The 17,961-nt window shown below is 43.3% G+C and overlaps 4 non-coding genes across 4 annotated transcripts; all 4 read left to right on the top strand.

The window, feature by feature from the left end:
* Positions 1 to 378: 378 nt before the first annotated feature.
* On the top strand, positions 379 to 591 carry LOC130118703 (small nucleolar RNA U3). Its single transcript, XR_008810774.1, has one exon. It is a non-coding gene; the product is annotated as a small nucleolar RNA U3 (small nucleolar RNA).
* An 8,104-nt stretch (positions 592 to 8,695) lies between these two features.
* On the top strand, positions 8,696 to 8,908 carry LOC130118710 (small nucleolar RNA U3). The gene has a single exon (XR_008810780.1). It is a non-coding gene; the product is annotated as a small nucleolar RNA U3 (small nucleolar RNA).
* A 1,970-nt stretch (positions 8,909 to 10,878) lies between these two features.
* LOC130118702 (small nucleolar RNA U3) lies at positions 10,879 to 11,091 on the top strand. The gene has a single exon (XR_008810773.1). It is a non-coding gene; the product is annotated as a small nucleolar RNA U3 (small nucleolar RNA).
* Positions 11,092 to 16,492: 5,401 nt separating this feature from the next.
* LOC130118701 (small nucleolar RNA U3) lies at positions 16,493 to 16,705 on the top strand. Its single transcript, XR_008810772.1, has one exon. It is a non-coding gene; the product is annotated as a small nucleolar RNA U3 (small nucleolar RNA).
* The last annotated feature ends 1,256 nt before the right edge of the window (positions 16,706 to 17,961 follow it).

Genomic DNA, 17,961 nt, shown 5'->3' with positions numbered 1-17,961 from the left:
TTTTATCCAAAATTTTCACTCCGAGAAGCTTGCTACTTTCCATCAGAAATGCCATTGCCGTGGTTAGCTTGGCTACTGCGAAGAGTTCGTCTCTGTTGCTGTGGTATTCTCTGTGCAATTGTCTGCCTGAGCTGATAAAACCCTTACACTAAGCGAAACATATAGAAAGAAACGTCCATTAATTTTATCCAAGACTTTCACTCCGAGAGGCTTGGTACTTTCCATCACAAATGCCATTGCCGTGGTTAGCTCTGCTATTGCGAAGAGTTCGTCTCTGTTGCTGTGGTATTCTCTGTGCGATTGTCTGCCTGAGATGATGAAACCCTTACCCCAACCATAACCGAAAGATATAGAGCCATCCGTAACGTTTAGCAAAACCTAATCCTACTTTCGGGGATAAGTTCTTTTAGTGTTATCGTGAGAAATGTTTTTCTAAAGTGAGTTCCGCCACCCACGATGATGAGCTGGGGTGCTTCTTCCTGAGCGCTAATGTGGTACAGAGAAGTGGTTTAATCACAAGCTCTGTGCCTTAGATGATGTTCAATGTTCCTTTCATGGGAGCATCAAGAGAAGGGGCATGTTCTGAGTGGTAAAAAGGAAAAAAGTGCAGAAATTCATCAATTTGATCTAAACCTTAGTCTTAACTCTTAAAACATTAAATTGCAATTGCAGAAAAATTAAATTTAAAAACCAAAAACAAAAAAACACTTGTATTGTTCCAAACCCCACCAACAACATTTCAAGTTTAAAACGGGATAAAGTAATCAAGATATAAGACAATGGGAGATCAGTTGTAACGAATAAACACCCAAATTGCCCCTAGACTTAACCAATCAAACTCTATCCCTAACCGTAATCTTTGGGGTATTTCTAATCCAGCACTTGGGCATTGGCGGAGGTGCTCAGTTGACATGTGTTGGCTCTGGCATTCAACCCTAACCATAAAGTTAACCTAGTATTTTCAATCTGAAATGCCCTTGCCGTGGTTAGCTTGGCTACCGCGAAGAGTTGGTCTCTGTTGCTGTGGTATTCTCTGTGCGATTGACTGCCTGAGCTGACAAAACGCTAAGCGAAACATGTAGAAAGAGCCGTCCATTAATTTTATCCAAAACTTTCACTCCGAGAAGCTTGCTACTTTCCATCAGAAATGCCATTGCCGTGGTTAGCTTGGCTACTGCGAAGAGTTCGTCTCTGTTGCTGTGGTATTCTCTGTGCGATTGTCTGACTGAGCTGATAAAACCCTTACACTAAGCGAAACCTAGAAAGAGCCGTCCATTAATTTTATCCAAGTCTTTCACTCCGAGAAGCTTGGTACTTTCCATCAGAAATGCCATTGCCGTGGTTAGCTTGGCTACTGCGAAGAGTTCGTCTCTGTTGCTGTGGTATTCTCTGTGCGATTGTCTGCCTGAGCTGATAAAACCGTTAAGCTAAGCAAAACCTGGAAGGAGCCGTCTATTAAGTTTATCTAAGCCTTTCACTCCGAGAAGCTTGGTACTTTCCATCAGAAATGCCATTGCCGTGGTTAGCTTGGCTACTGCGAAGAGTTCGTCTCTGTTGCTGTGGTGTTCTCTGTGCGATTGACTGCCTGAGCTGATCAAACCCTAACGCTAAGCGAAACATGTAGAAAGAGCTGTCCATTAATTTTATCCAAAACTTTCACTCCGAGAAGCTTGGTACTTTCCATCAGAAATGCCATTGCCGTGGTTAGCTTGGCTACTGCGAAGAGTTCATATCTGTTGCTGTGGTATTCTCTGTGCGATTGTCTGCCTGAGCTGATAAAACCCTCACACTAAGCGAAACGTATAGAAAGAAACGTCCATTAATTTTATCCAAGACTTTAACTCCGAGAAGCTTGGTACTTTCCATCAGAAATGCCATTGCCGTGGTTAGCTTGGCTACTGCGAAGAGTTCGTCTCTGTTGCTGTGGTATTCTCTGTGCGATTGACTGCCTGAGCTGATAAAACCCTAACGCTAAGCGAAACATGTAGAAAGAGCTGTCCATTAATTTTATCCAAAACTTTCACTCCGAGTAGCTAGGTACTTTCCATCAGAAATGCCATTGCCGTGGTTAGCTTGGCTACTGCGAAGAGTTCGTCTCTGTTGCTGTGGTATTCTCTGTGCGATTGTCTGCCTGAGCTGATAAAACCCTTACACTAAGCGAAACATAAAGAGCCGTCCATTAATTTTATCCAAGACTTTCACTCCGAGAAGCTTGGTACTTTCCATCAGAAATGCCATTGCCGTGGTTAGCTTGGCTACTGCGAAGAGTTCGTCTCTGTTGCTGTGGTATTCTCTGTGCGATTGTCTGCCTGAGCTGATAAAACCCTTAAGCTAAGCAAAACCTAGAAAGAGCCGTCTATTAAGTTTATCTAAGCCTTTCACTCCGAGAAGCTTGGTACTTTCCATCAGAAATGCCATTGCCGTGGTTAGCTTGGCTACTGCGAAGAGTTCGTCTCTGTTGCTGTGGTATTCTCTGTGCGATTGACTGCCTGAGCTGATCAAACCCTAACGCTAAGCGAAACATGTAGAAAGAGCTGTCTATTAATTTTATCCAAAACTTTCACTCCGAGAAGCTTGGTACTTTCCATCAGAAATGCCATTGCCGTGGTTAGCTTGGCTACTGCGAAGAGTTCATCTCTGTTGCTGTGGTATTCTCTGTGCGATTGTCTGCCTGAGCTGATAAAACCCTCACACTAAGCGAAACGTATAGAAAGAAACGTCCATTAATTTTATCCAAGACTTTAACTCCGAGAAGCTTGGTACTTTCCATCAGAAATGCCATTGCCGTGGTTAGCTTGGCTACTGCGAAGAGTTCGTCTCTGTTGCTGTGGTATTCTCTGTGCGATTGTCTGCCTGAGCTGATAAAACCCTTACACTAAGCGAAACCTAGAAAGAGCCGTCTATTAATTTTATCCAAAACTTTCACTCCGAGAAGCTTGGTACTTTCCATCAGAAATGCCATTGCCGTGGTTAGCTTGGCTACTGCGAAGAGTTCGTCTCTGTTGCTGTGGTATTCTCTGTGCGATTGTCTGACTGAGCTGATAAAACCCTTACACTAAGCGAAACCTAGAAAGAGCCGTCCATTAATTTTATCCAAGTCTTTCACTCCGAGAAGCTTGGTACTTTCCATCAGAAATGCCATTGCCGTGGTTAGCTTGGCTACTGCGAAGAGTTCGTCTCTGTTGCTGTGGTATTCTCTGTGCGATTGTCTGCCTGAGCTGATAAAACCGTTAAGCTAAGCAAAACCTGGAAGGAGCCGTCTATTAAGTTTATCTAAGCCTTTCGCTCCGAGAAGCTTGGTACTTTCCATCAGAAATGCCATTGCCGTGGTTAGCTTGGCTACTGCGAAGAGTTCGTCTCTGTTGCTGTGGTGTTCTCTGTGCGATTGACTGCCTGAGCTGATCAAACCCTAACGCTAAGCGAAACATGTAGAAAGAGCTGTCCATTAATTTTATCCAAAACTTTCACTCCGAGAAGCTTGGTACTTTCCATCAGAAATGCCATTGCCGTGGTTAGCTTGGCTACTGCGAAGAGTTCATATCTGTTGCTGTGGTATTCTCTGTGCGATTGTCTGCCTGAGCTGATAAAACCCTCACACTAAGCGAAACGTATAGAAAGAAACGTCCATTAATTTTATCCAAGACTTTAACTCCGAGAAGCTTGGTACTTTCCATCAGAAATGCCATTGCCGTGGTTAGCTTGGCTACTGCGAAGAGTTCGTCTCTGTTGCTGTGGTATTCTCTGTGCGATTGACTGCCTGAGCTGATAAAACCCTAACGCTAAGCGAAACATGTAGAAAGAGCTGTCCATTAATTTTATCCAAAACTTTCACTCCGAGTAGCTAGGTACTTTCCATCAGAAATGCCATTGCCGTGGTTAGCTTGGCTACTGCGAAGAGTTCGTCTCTGTTGCTGTGGTATTCTCTGTGCGATTGTCTGCCTGAGCTGATAAAACCCTTAAGCTAAGCAAAACCTAGAAAGAGCCGTCTATTAAGTTTATCTAAGCCTTTCACTCCGAGAAGCTTGGTACTTTCCATCAGAAATGCCATTGCCGTGGTTAGCTTGGCTACTGCGAAGAGTTGGTCTCTGTTGCTGTGGTATTCTCTGTGCGATTGTCTGCCTGAGCTGATAAAACCCTTACACTAAGCGAAACCTAGAAAGAGCCGTCTATTAATTTTATCTAAGTCTTTCACTCCGAGAAGCTTGGTACTTTCCATCAGAAATGCCATTGCCGTGGTTAGCTTGGCTACTGCGAAGAGTTCGTCTCTGTTGCTGTGGTATTCTCTGTGCGATTGTCTGCCTGAGCTGATAAAACCCTTACACTAAGCGAAACCTAGAAAGAGCCGTCTATTAATTTTATCTAAAACTTTCACTGCAAGAAACTTGATACTTTCCATCAGGAATGCCATTGCAATAGTTAGCTTGGCTACTACAAAGAGTTGGTCTCTGTTGCTGTGGTATTCTCTGTGCGATTGTCTGCCTGAGCTGCTAAAACCCTTACACTAAGCGAAACCTAGAAAGAGCCGTCTATTAATTTTATCCAAAACTTTCACTGCAAGAAACTTGATACTTTCCATCAGGAATGCCATTGCAATAGTTAGCTTGGCTACTACAAAGAGTTGGTCTCTGTTGCTGTGGTATTCTCTGTGCGATTGTCTGTCTGAGCTTATAAAACCCTTACACTAAGCGAAACGTATAGAAAGAAACGTCCAGTAATTTTATCCAAAACTTTTACTGTGAGAAGTTTGGTACTTTCCATCAGAAATGCCATTGCCGTGGTTAGCTTGTCTACTGCGAAGAGTTAGTCTGTTGCTGTGGTATTCTCTGTGCGATTGTCTGCCTGAGCTGATAAAACCCTTACACTAAGCGAAACATAAAGAGCCGTCCATTAATTATATCCAAGACTTTCACTCCGAGAAGCTTGGTACTTTCCATCAGAAATGCCATTGCCGTGGTTAGCTTGGCTACTGCGATGAGTTCGTCTCTGTTGCTGTGGTATTCTCTGTGCGATTGTCTGCCTGAGCTGATAAAACCCTTACACTAAGCGAAACCTAGAAAGAGCCGTCTATTAATTTTATCTAAGTCTTTCACTCCGAGAAGCTTGGTACTTTCCATCAGAAATGCCATTGCCGTGGTTAGCTTGGCTACTGCGAAGAGTTCGTCTCTGTTGCTGTGGTATTCTCTGTGCGATTGACTGCCTGAGCTGATAAAACCCTAACGCTAAGCGAAACATGTAGAAAGAGCTGTCCATTAATTTTATCCAAAACTTTCACTCCGAGTAGCTAGGTACTTTCCATCAGAAATGCCATTGCCGTGGTTAGCTTGGCTACTGCGAAGAGTTCGTCTCTGTTGCTGTGGTATTCTCTGTGCGATTGTCTGCCTGAGCTGATAAAACCCTTACACTAAGCGAAACATAAAGAGCCGTCCATTAATTTTATCCAAGACTTTCACTCCGAGAAGCTTGGTACTTTCCATCAGAAATGCCATTGCCGTGGTTAGCTTGGCTACTGCGAAGAGTTCGTCTCTGTTGCTGTGGTATTCTCTGTGCGATTGTCTGCCTGAGCTGATAAAACCCTTACACTAAGCGAAACCTAGAAAGAGCCGTCTATTAATTTTATCCAAAACTTTCACTGCAAGAAACTTGATACTTTCCATCAGGAATGTCATTGCAATAGTTAGCTTGGCTACTACAAAGAGTTCGTCTCTGTTGCTGTGGTATTCTCTGTGCGATTGTCTGCCTGAGCTGATAAAACCCTTAAGCTAAGCAAAACCTAGAAAGAGCCGTCTATTAAGTTTATCTAAGCCTTTCACTCCGAGAAGCTTGGTACTTTCCATCAGAAATGCCATTGCCGTGGTTAGCTTGGCTACTGCGAAGAGTTCGTCTCTGTTGCTGTGGTATTCTCTGTGCGATTGACTGCCTGAGCTGATCAAACCCTAACGCTAAGCGAAACATTTAGAAAGAGCTGTCCATTAATTTTATCCAAAACTTTCACTCCGAGAAGCTTGGTACTTTCCATCAGAAATGCCATTGCCGTGGTTAGCTTGGCTACTGCGAAGAGTTCATCTCTGTTGCTGTGGTATTCTCTGTGCGATTGTCTGCCTGAGCTGATAAAACCCTCACACTAAGCGAAACGTATAGAAAGAAACGTCCATTAATTTTATCCAAGACTTTAACTCCGAGAAGCTTGGTACTTTCCATCAGAATTGCCATTGCCGTGGTTAGCTTGGCTACTGCGAAGAGTTGGTCTCTGTTGCTGTGGTATTCTCTGTGCGATTGTCTGCCTGAGCTGATAAAACCCTTACACTAAGCGAAACCTAGAAAGAGCCGTCTATTAATTTTATCTAAGTCTTTCACTCCGAGAAGCTTGGTACTTTCCATCAGAAATGCCATTGCCGTGGTTAGCTTGGCTACTGCGAAGAGTTCGTCTCTGTTGCTGTGGTATTCTCTGTGCGATTGTCTGCCTGAGCTGATAAAACCCTTACACTAAGCGAAACCTAGAAAGAGCCGTCTATTAATTTTATCCAAAACTTTCACTGCAAGAAACTTGATACTTTCCATCAGGAATGCCATTGCAATAGTTAGCTTGGCTACTACAAAGAGTTGGTCTCTGTTGCTGTGGTATTCTCTGTGCGATTGTCTGCCTGAGCTGATAAAACCCTTACACTAAGCGAAACCTAGAAAGAGCCGTCTATTAATTTTATCCAAAACTTTCACTGCAAGAAACTGAATACTTTCCATCAGGAATGCCATTGCAATAGTTAGCTTGGCTACTACAAAGAGTTGGTCTCTGTTGCTGTGGTATTCTCTGTGCGATTGTCTGTCTGAGCTTATAAAACCCTTACACTAAGCGAAACGTATAGAAAGAAACGTCCAGTAATTTTATCCAAAACTTTTACTGTGAGAAGTTTGGTACTTTCCATCAGAAATGCCATTGCCGTGGTTAGCTTGTCTACTGCGAAGAGTTAGTCTGTTGCTGTGGTATTCTCTGTGCGATTGTCTGCCTGAGCTGATAAAACCCTTACACTAAGCGAAACATAAAGAGCCGTCCATTAATTATATCCAAGACTTTCACTCCGAGAAGCTTGGTACTTTCCATCAGAAATGCCATTGCCGTGGTTAGCTTGGCTACTGCGATGAGTTCGTCTCTGTTGCTGTGGTATTCTCTGTGCGATTGTCTGCCTGAGCTGATAAAACCCTTACACTAAGCGAAACCTAGAAAGAGCCGTCTATTAATTTTATCTAAGTCTTTCACTCCGAGAAGCTTGGTACTTTCCATCAGAAATGCCATTGCCGTGGTTAGCTTGGCTACTGCGAAGAGTTCGTCTCTGTTGCTGTGGTATTCTCTGTGCGATTGACTGCCTGAGCTGATAAAACCCTAACGCTAAGCGAAACATGTAGAAAGAGCTGTCCATTAATTTTATCCAAAACTTTCACTCCGAGTAGCTAGGTACTTTCCATCAGAAATGCCATTGCCGTGGTTAGCTTGGCTACTGCGAAGAGTTCGTCTCTGTTGCTGTGGTATTCTCTGTGCGATTGTCTGCCTGAGCTGATAAAACCCTTACACTAAGCGAAACATAAAGAGCCGTCCATTAATTTTATCCAAGACTTTCACTCCGAGAAGCTTGGTACTTTCCATCAGAAATGCCATTGCCGTGGTTAGCTTGGCTACTGCGAAGAGTTCGTCTCTGTTGCTGTGGTATTCTCTGTGCGATTGTCTGCCTGAGCTGATAAAACCGTTAAGCTAAGCAAAACCTAGAAAGAGCCGTCTATTAAGTTTATCTAAGCCTTTCACTCCGAGAAGCTTGGTACTTTCCATCAGAAATGCCATTGCCGTGGTTAGCTTGGTTACTGCGAAGAGTTCGTCTCTGTTGCTGTGGTATTCTCTGTGCGATTGACTGCCTGAGCTGATAAAACCCTAACGCTAAGCGAAACATGTAGAAAGAGCTGTCCATTAATTTTATCCAAAACTTTCACTCCGAGAAGCTTGGTACTTTCCATCAGAAATGCCATTGCCGTGGTTAGCTTGGCTACTGCGAAGAGTTCGTCTCTGTTGCTGTGGTATTCTCTGTGCGATTGTCTGCCTGAGCTGATAAAACCCTTAAGCTAAGCAAAACCTAGAAAGAGCCGTCTATTAATTTTATCTAAGCCTTTCACTCCGAGAAGCTTGGTACTTTCCATCAGAAATGCCATTGCCGTGGTTAGCTTGGCTACTGCGAAGAGTTCGTCTCTGTTGCTGTGGTATTCTCTGTGCGATTGACTGCCTGAGCTGATAAAACCCTAACGCTAAGCGAAACATGTAGAAAGAGCTGTCCATTAATTTTATCCAAAATTTTCACTCCGAGAAGCTTGCTACTTTCCATCAGAAATGCCATTGCCGTGGTTAGCTTGGCTACTGCGAAGAGTTCGTCTCTGTTGCTGTGGTATTCTCTGTGCGATTGTCTGCCTGAGCTGATAAAACCCTTACAATAAGCGAAACATATAGAAAGAAACGTCCATTAATTTTATCCAAGACTTTCACTCCGAGAAGCTTGGTACTTTCCATCACAAATGCCATTGCCGTGGTTAGCTCTGCTATTGCGAAGAGTTCGTCTCTGTTGCTGTGGTATTCTCTGTGCGATTGTCTGCCTGAGATGATGAAACCCTTACCCCAACCATAACCGAAAGATATAGAGCCATCCGTTACGTTTAGCAAAACCTAATCCTACTTTCGGGGATAAGTTCTTTTAGTCTTATCGTGAGAAATGTTTTTCTAAAGTGAGTTCCGCCACCCACGATGATGAGCTGGGGTGCTTCTTCCTGAGCGCTAATGTGGTACAGAGAAGTGGTTTAATCACAAGCTCTGTGCCTTAGATGATGTTCAATGTTCTTTTCATGGGAGCATCAAGAGAAGGGGCATATTCTGAGTGGTAAAAAGGAAAAAAGTGCAGAAATTCATCAATTTGATCTAAACCTTAGTCTTAACTCTTAAAACATTAAATTGCAATTGCAGAAAAATTAAATTTAAAAACCAAAAACAAAAAAACACTTGTATTGTTCCAAACCCCACCAACAACATTTCAAGTTTAAAACGGGATAAAGTAATCAAGATATAAGACAATGGGAGATCAGTTGTAACGAATAAACACCCAAATTGCCCCTAGACTTAACCAATCAAACTCTATCCCTAACCGTAATCTTTGGGGTATTTCTAATCCAGCACTTGGGCATTGGCGGAGGTGCTCAGTTGACATGTGTTGGCTCTGGCATTCAACCCTAACCATAAAGTTAACCTAGTATTTTCAATCTGAAATGCCCTTGCCGTGGTTAGCTTGGCTACCGCGAAGAGTTGGTCTCTGTTGCTGTGGTATTCTCTGTGCGATTGACTGCCTGAGCTGACAAAACGCTAAGCGAAACATGTAGAAAGAGCCGTCCATTAATTTTATCCAAAACTTTCACTCCGAGAAGCTTGCTACTTTCCATCAGAAATGCCATTGCCGTGGTTAGCTTGGCTACTGCGAAGAGTTCGTCTCTGTTGCTGTGGTATTCTCTGTGCGATTGACTGCCTGAGCTGATAAAACCCTAACGCTAAGCGAAACATGTAGAAAGAGCTGTCCATTAATTTTATCCAAAACTTTCACTCCGAGAAGCTTGGTACTTTCCATCAGAAATGCCATTGCCGTGGTTAGCTTGGCTACTGCGAAGAGTTCGTCTCTGTTGCTGTGGTATTCTCTGTGCGATTGTCTGCCTGAGCTGATAAAACCCTTACACTAAGCGAAACATAAAGAGCCGTCCATTAATTTTATCCAAGACTTTCACTCCGAGAAGCTTGGTACTTTCCATCAGAAATGCCATTGCCGTGGTTAGCTTGGCTACTGCGAAGAGTTCGTCTCTGTTGCTGTGGTATTCTCTGTGCGATTGTCTGCCTGAGCTGATAAAACCCTTAAGCTAAGGAAAACCTAGAAAGAGCCGTCTATTAAGTTTATCTAAGCCTTTCACTCCGAGAAGCTTGGTACTTTCCATCAGAAATGCCATTGCCGTGGTTAGCTTGGTTACTGCGAAGAGTTCGTCTCTGTTGCTGTGGTATTCTCTGTGCGATTGACTGCCTGAGCTGATCAAACCCTAACGCTAAGCGAAACATGTAGAAAGAGCTGTCCATTAATTTTATCCAAAACTTTCACTCCGAGAAGCTTGGTACTTTCCATCAGAAATGCCATTGCCGTGGTTAGCTTGGCTACTGCGAAGAGTTCGTCTCTGTTGCTGTGGTATTCTCTGTGTGATTGTCTGCCTGAGCTGATAAAACCCTTAAGCTAAGCAAAACCTAGAAAGAGCCGTCTATTAATTTTATCTAAGCCTTTCACTCCGAGAAGCTTGGTACTTTCCATCAGAAATGCCATTGCCGTGGTTAGCTTGGCTACTGCGAAGAGTTCGTCTCTGTTGCTGTGGTATTCTCTGTGCGATTGACTGCCTGAGCTGATAAAACCCTAACGCTAAGCGAAACATGTAGAAAGAGCTGTCCATTAATTTTATCCAAAATTTTCACTCCGAGAAGCTTGCTACTTTCCATCAGAAATGCCATTGCCGTGGTTAGCTTGGCTACTGCGAAGAGTTCGTCTCTGTTGCTGTGGTATTCTCTGTGCGATTGTCTGCCTGAGCTGATAAAACCCTTACACTAAGCGAAACATATAGAAAGAAACGTCCATTAATTTTATCCAAGACTTTCACTCCGAGAAGCTTGGTACTTTCCATCACAAATGCCATTGCCGTGGTTAGCTCTGCTATTGCGAAGAGTTCGTCTCTGTTGCTGTGGTATTCTCTGTGCGATTGTCTGCCTGAGATGATGAAACCCTTACCCCAACCATAACCGAAAGATATAGAGCCATCCGTAACGTTTAGCAAAACCTAATCCTACTTTCGGGGATAAGTTCTTTTAGTGTTATCGTGAGAAATGTTTTTCTAAAGTGAGTTCCGCCACCCACGATGATGAGCTGGGGTGCTTCTTCCTGAGCGCTAATGTGGTACAGAGAAGTGGTTTAATCACAAGCTCTGTGCCTTAGATGATGTTCAATGTTCCTTTCATGGGAGCATCAAGAGAAGGGGCATGTTCTGAGTGGTAAAAAGGAAAAAAGTGCAGAAATTCATCAATTTGATCTAAACCTTAGTCTTAACTCTTAAAACATTAAATTGCAATTGCAGAAAAATTAAATTTAAAAACCAAAAACAAAAAAACACTTGTATTGTTCCAAACCCCACCAACAACATTTCAAGTTTAAAACGGGATAAAGTAATCAAGATATAAGACAATGGGAGATCAGTTGTAACGAATAAACACCCAAATTGCCCCTAGACTTAACCAATCAAACTCTATCCCTAACCGTAATCTTTGGGGTATTTCTAATCCAGCACTTGGGCATTGGCGGAGGTGCTCAGTTGACATGTGTTGGCTCTGGCATTCAACCCTAACCATAAAGTTAACCTAGTATTTTCAATTTGAAATGCCCTTGCCGTGGTTAGCTTGGCTACCGCGAAGAGTTGGTCTCTGTTGCTGTGGTATTCTCTGTGCGATTGACTGCCTGAGCTGACAAAACGCTAAGCGAAACATGTAGAAAGAGCCGTCCATTAATTTTATCCAAAACTTTCACTCCGAGAAGCTTGCTACTTTCCATCAGAAATGCCATTGCCGTGGTTAGCTTGGCTACTGCGAAGAGTTCGTCTCTGTTGCTGTGGTATTCTCTGTGCGATTGTCTGACTGAGCTGATAAAACCCTTACACTAAGCGAAACCTAGAAAGAGCCGTCCATTAATTTTATCCAAGTCTTTCACTCCGAGAAGCTTGGTACTTTCCATCAGAAATGCCATTGCCGTGGTTAGCTTGGCTACTGCGAAGAGTTCGTCTCTGTTGCTGTGGTATTCTCTGTGCGATTGTCTGCCTGAGCTGATAAAACCGTTAAGCTAAGCAAAACCTGGAAGGAGCCGTCTATTAAGTTTATCTAAGCCTTTCGCTCCGAGAAGCTTGGTACTTTCCATCAGAAATGCCATTGCCGTGGTTAGCTTGGCTACTGCGAAGAGTTCGTCTCTGTTGCTCTGGTGTTCTCTGTGCGATTGACTGCCTGAGCTGATAAAACCCTAACGCTAAGCGAAACATGTAGAAAGAGCTGTCCATTAATTTTATCCAAAACTTTCACTCCGAGAAGCTTGGTACTTTCCATCAGAAATGCCATTGCCGTGGTTAGCTTGGCTACTGCGAAGAGTTCATCTCTGTTGCGGTGGTATTCTCTGTGCGATTGTCTGCCTGAGCTGATAAAACCCTCACACTAAGCGAAACGTATAGAAAGAAACGTCCATTAATTTTATCCAAGACTTTAACTCCGAGAAGCTTGGTACTTTCCATCAGAAATGCCATTGCCGTGGTTAGCTTGGCTACTGCGAAGAGTTCGTCTCTGTTGCTGTGGTATTCTCTGTGTTGATTGACTGCCTGAGCTGATAAAACCCTAACGCTAAGCGAAACATGTAGAAAGAGCTGTCCATTAATTTTATCCAAAACTTTCACTCCGAGTAGCTAGGTACTTTCCATCAGAAATGCCATTGCCGTGGTTAGCTTGGCTACTGCGAAGAGTTCGTCTCTGTTGCTGTGGTATTCTCTGTGCGATTGTCTGCCTGAGCTGATAAAACCCTTACACTAAGCGAAACATAAAGAGCCGTCCATTAATTTTATCCAAGACTTTCACTCCGAGAAGCTTGGTACTTTCCATCAGAAATGCCATTGCCGTGGTTAGCTTGGCTACTGCGAAGAGTTCGTCTCTGTTGCTGTGGTATTCTCTGTGCGATTGTCTGCCTGAGCTGATAAAACCCTTAAGCTAAGCAAAACCTAGAAAGAGCCGTCTATTAAGTTTATCTAAGCCTTTCACTCCGAGAAGCTTGGTACTTTCCATCAGAAATGCCATTGCCGTGGTTAGCTTGGCTACTGCGAAGAGTTCGTCTCTGTTGCTGTGGTATTCTCTGTGCGATTGACTGCCTGAGCTGATCAAACCCTAACGCTAAGCGAAACATGTAGAAAGAGCTGTCCATTAATTTTATCCAAAACTTTCACTCCGAGAAGCTTGGTACTTTCCATCAGAAATGCCATTGCAGTGGTTAGCTTGGCTACTGCGAAGAGTTCATCTCTGTTGCTGTGGTATTCTCTGTGCGATTTTCTGCCTGAGCTGATAAAACCCTCACACTAAGCGAAACGTATAGAAAGAAACGTCCAGTAATTTTATCCAAGACTTTAACTCCGAGAAGCTTGGTACTTTCCATCAGAAATGCCATTGCCGTGGTTAGCTTGGCTACTGCGAAGAGTTCGTCTCTGTTGCTGTGGTATTCTCTGTGCGATTGTCTGCCTGAGCTGATAAAACCCTTACACTAAGCGAAACCTAGAAAGAGCCGTCTATTAATTTTATCTAAGTCTTTCACTCCGAGAAGCTTGGTACTTTCCATCAGAAATGCCATTGCCGTGGTTAGCTTGGCTACTGCGAAGAGTTCGTCTCTGTTGCTGTGGTATTCTCTGTGCGATTGTCTGGCTGAGCTGATAAAACCCTTACACTAAGCGAAACCTAGAAAGAGCCGTCTATTAATTTTATCCAAAACTTTCACTGCAAGAAACTTGATACTTTCCATCAGGAATGCCATTGCAATAGTTAGCTTGGCTACTACAAAGAGTTCGTCTCTGTTGCTGTGGTATTCTCTGTGCGATTGTCTGCCTGAGCTGATAAAACCGTTAAGCTAAGCAAAACCTAGAAAGAGCCGTCTATTAAGTTTATCTAAGCCTTTCACTCCGAGAAGCTTGGTACTTTCCATCAGAAATGCCATTGCCGTGGTTAGCTTGGCTACTGCGAAGAGTTCGTCTCTGTTGCTGTGGTATTCTCTGTGCGATTGACTGCCTGAGCTGATCAAACCCTAACGCTAAGCGAAACATGTAGAAAGAGCTGTCCATTAATTTTATCCAAAACTTTCACTCCGAGAAGCTTGGTACTTTCCATCAGAAATGCCATTGCCGTGGTTAGCTTGGCTACTGCGAAGAGTTCATCTCTGTTGCTGTGGTATTCTCTGTGCGATTGTCTGCCTGAGCTGATAAAACCCTCACACTAAGCGAAACGTATAGAAAGAAACGTCCATTAATTTTATCCAAGACTTTAACTCCGAGAAGCTTGGTACTTTCCATCAGAAATGCCATTGCCGTGGTTAGCTTGGCTACTGCGAAGAGTTCGTCTCTGTTGCTGTGGTATTCTCTGTGCGATTGTCTGCCTGAGCTGATAAAACCCTTACACTAAGCGAAACCTAGAAAGAGCCGTCTATTAATTTTATCTAAGTCTTTCACTCCGAGAAGCTTGGTACTTTCCATCAGAAATGCCATTGCCGTGGTTAGCTTGGCTACTGCGAAGAGTTCGTCTCTGTTGCTGTGGTATTCTCTGTGCGATTGTCTGCCTGAGCTGATAAAACCCTTACACTAAGCGAAACCTAGAAAGAGCCGTCTATTAATTTTATCCAAAACTTTCACTGCAAGAAACTTGATACTTTCCATCAGGAATGCCATTGCAATAGTTAGCTTGGCTACTACAAAGAGTTGGTCTCTGTTGCTGTGGTATTCTCTGTGCGATTGTCTGTCTGAGCTTATAAAACCCTTACACTAAGCGAAACGTATAGAAAGAAACGTCCAGTAATTTTATCCAAAACTTTTACTGTGAGAAGTTTGGTACTTTCCATCAGAAATGCCATTGCCGTGGTTAGCTTGTCTACTGTGAAGAGTTAGTCTGTTGCTGTGGTATTCTCTGTGCGATTGTCTGCCTGAGCTGATAAAACCCTTACACTAAGCGAAACATAAAGAGCCGTCCATTAATTATATCCAAGACTTTCACTCCGAGAAGCTTGGTACTTTCCATCAGAAATGCCATTACCGTGGTTAGCTTGGCTACTGCGATGAGTTCGTCTCTGTTGCTGTGGTATTCTCTGTGCGATTGTCTGCCTAAGCTGATAAAACCCTTACACTAAGCGAAACCTAGAAAGAGCCGTCTATTAATTTTATCTAAGTCTTTCACTCCGAGAAGCTTGGTACTTTCCATCAGAAATGCCATTGCCGTGGTTAGCTTGGCTACTGCGAAGAGTTCGTCTCTGTTGCTGTGGTATTCTCTGTGCGATTGACTGCCTGAGCTGATAAAACCCTAACGCTAAGCGAAACATGTAGAAAGAGCTGTCCATTAATTTTATCCAAAACTTTCACTCCGAGTAGCTAGGTACTTTCCATCAGAAATGCCATTGCCGTGGTTAGCTTGGCTACTGCGAAGAGTTCGTCTCTGTTGCTGTGGTATTCTCTGTGCGATTGTCTGCCTGAGCTGATAAAACCCTTACACTAAGCGAAACATAAAGAGCCGTCCATTAATTTTATCCAAGACTTTCACTCCGAGAAGCTTGGTACTTTCCATCAGAAATGCCATTGCCGTGGTTAGCTTGGCTACTGCGAAGAGTTCGTCTCTGTTGCTGTGGTATTCTCTGTGCGATTGTTTGCCTGAGCTGATAAAACCCTTAAGCTAAGCAAAACCTAGAAAGAGCCGTCTATTAAGTTTATCTAAGCCTTTCACTCCGAGAAGCTTGGTACTTTCCATCAGAAATGCCATTGCCGTGGTTAGCTTGGTTACTGCGAAGAGTTCGTCTCTGTTGCTGTGGTATTCTCTGTGCGATTGACTGCCTGAGCTGATCAAACCCTAACGCTAAGCGAAACATGTAGAAAGAGCTGTCCATTAATTTTATCCAAAACTTTCACTCCGAGAAGCTTGGTACTTTCCATCAGAAATGCCATTGCCGTGGTTAGCTTGGCTACTGCGAAGAGTTCGTCTCTGTTGCTGTGGTATTCTCTGTGCGATTGTCTGCCTGAGCTGATAAAACCCTTAAGCTAAGCAAAACCTAGAAAGAGCCGTCCATTAATTTTATCTAAGCCTTTCACTCCGAGAAGCTTGGTACTTTCCATCAGAAATGCCATTGCCGTGGTTAGCTTGGCTACTGCGAAGAGTTCGTCTCTGTTGCTGTGGTATTCTCTGTGCGATTGACTGCCTGAGCTGATAAAACCCTAACGCTAAGCGAAACATGTAGAAAGAGCTGTCCATTAATTTTATCCAAAATTTTCACTCCGAGAAGCTTGCTACTTTCCATCAGAAATGCCATTGCCGTGGTTAGCTTGGCTACTGCGAAGAGTTCGTCTCTGTTGCTGTGGTATTCTCTGTGCGATTGTCTGCCTGAGCTGATAAAACCCTTACACTAAGCGAAACATATAGAAAGAAACGTCCATTAATTTTATCCAAGACTTTCACTCCGAGAAGCTTGGTACTTTCCATCACAAATGCCATTGCCGTGGTTAGCTCTGCTATTGCGAAGAGTTCGTCTCTGTTGCTGTGGTATTCTCTGTGCGATTGTCTGCCTGAGATGATGAAACCCTTACCCCAACCATAACCGAAAGATATAGAGCCATCCGTAACGTTTAGCAAAACCTAATCCTACTTTCGGGGATAAGTTCTTTTAGTGTTATCGTGAGAAATGTTTTTCTAAAGTGAGTTCCGCCACCCACGATGATGAGCTGGGGTGCTTCTTCCTGAGCGCTAATGTGGTACAGAGAAGTGGTTTAATCACAAGCTCTGTGCCTTAGATGATGTTCAATGTTCCTTTCATGGGAGCATCAAGAGAAGGGGCATGTTCTGAGTGGTAAAAAGGAAAAAAGTGCAGAAATTCATCAATTTGATCTAAACCTTAGTCTTAACTCTTAAAACATTAAATTGCAATTGCAGAAAAATTAAATTTAAAAACCAAAAACAAAAAAACACTTGTATTGTTCCAAACCCCACCAACAACATTTCAAGTTTAAAACGGGATAAAGTAATCAAGATATAAGACAATGGGAGATCAGTTGTAACGAATAAACACCCAAATTGCCCCTAGACTTAACCAATCAAACTCTATCCCTAACCGTAATCTTTGGGGTATTTCTAATCCAGCACTTGGGCATTGGCGGAGGTGCTCAGTTGACATGTGTTGGCTCTGGCATTCAACCCTAACCATAAAGTTAACCTAGTATTTTCAATTTGAAATGCCCTTGCCGTGGTTAGCTTGGCTACCGCGAAGAGTTGGTCTCTGTTGCTGTGGTATTCTCTGTGCGATTGACTGCCTGAGCTGACAAAACGCTAAGCGAAACATGTAGAAAGAGCCGTCCATTAATTTTATCCAAAACTTTCACTCCGAGAAGCTTGCTACTTTCCATCAGAAATGCCATTGCCGTGGTTAGCTTGGCTACTGCGAAGAGTTCATCTCTGTTGCTGTGGTATTCTCTGTGCGATTGTCTGCCTGAGCTGATAAAACCCTCACACTAAGCGAAACGTATAGAAAGAAACGTCCATTAATTTTATCCAAGACTTTAACTCCGAGAAGCTTGGTACTTTCCATCAGAAATGCCATTGCCGTGGTTAGCTTGGCTACTGCGAAGAGTTCGTCTCTGTTGCTGTGGTATTCTCTGTGCGATTGACTGCCTGAGCTGATAAAACCCTAACGCTAAGCGAAACATGTAGAAAGAGCTGTCCATTAATTTTATCCAAAACTTTCACTCCGAGTAGCTAGGTACTTTCCATCAGAAATGCCATTGCCGTGGTTAGCTTGGCTACTGCGAAGAGTTCGTCTCTGTTGCTGTGGTATTCTCTGTGCGATTGTCTGCCTGAGCTGATAAAACCCTTACACTAAGCGAAACATAAAGAGCCGTCCATTAATTTTATCCAAGACTTTCACTCCGAGAAGCTTGGTACTTTCCATCAGAAATGCCATTGCCGTGGTTAGCTTGGCTACTGCGAAGAGTTCGTCTCTGTTGCTGTGGTATTCTCTGTGCGATTGTCTGCCTGAGCTGATAAAACCCTTACACTAAGCGAAACCTAGAAAGAGCCGTCTATTAATTTTATCCAAAACTTTCACTGCAAGA

Source organism: Lampris incognitus, chromosome 9 (genome assembly GCF_029633865.1).
Source record: "Lampris incognitus isolate fLamInc1 chromosome 9, fLamInc1.hap2, whole genome shotgun sequence".
Classification (NCBI taxonomy): Eukaryota; Metazoa; Chordata; class Actinopteri; order Lampriformes; family Lampridae; genus Lampris; species Lampris incognitus.
The sequence above is the reverse complement of the archived record's forward strand: the minus strand, read 5'-3'. Positions and strand labels throughout refer to the sequence as shown.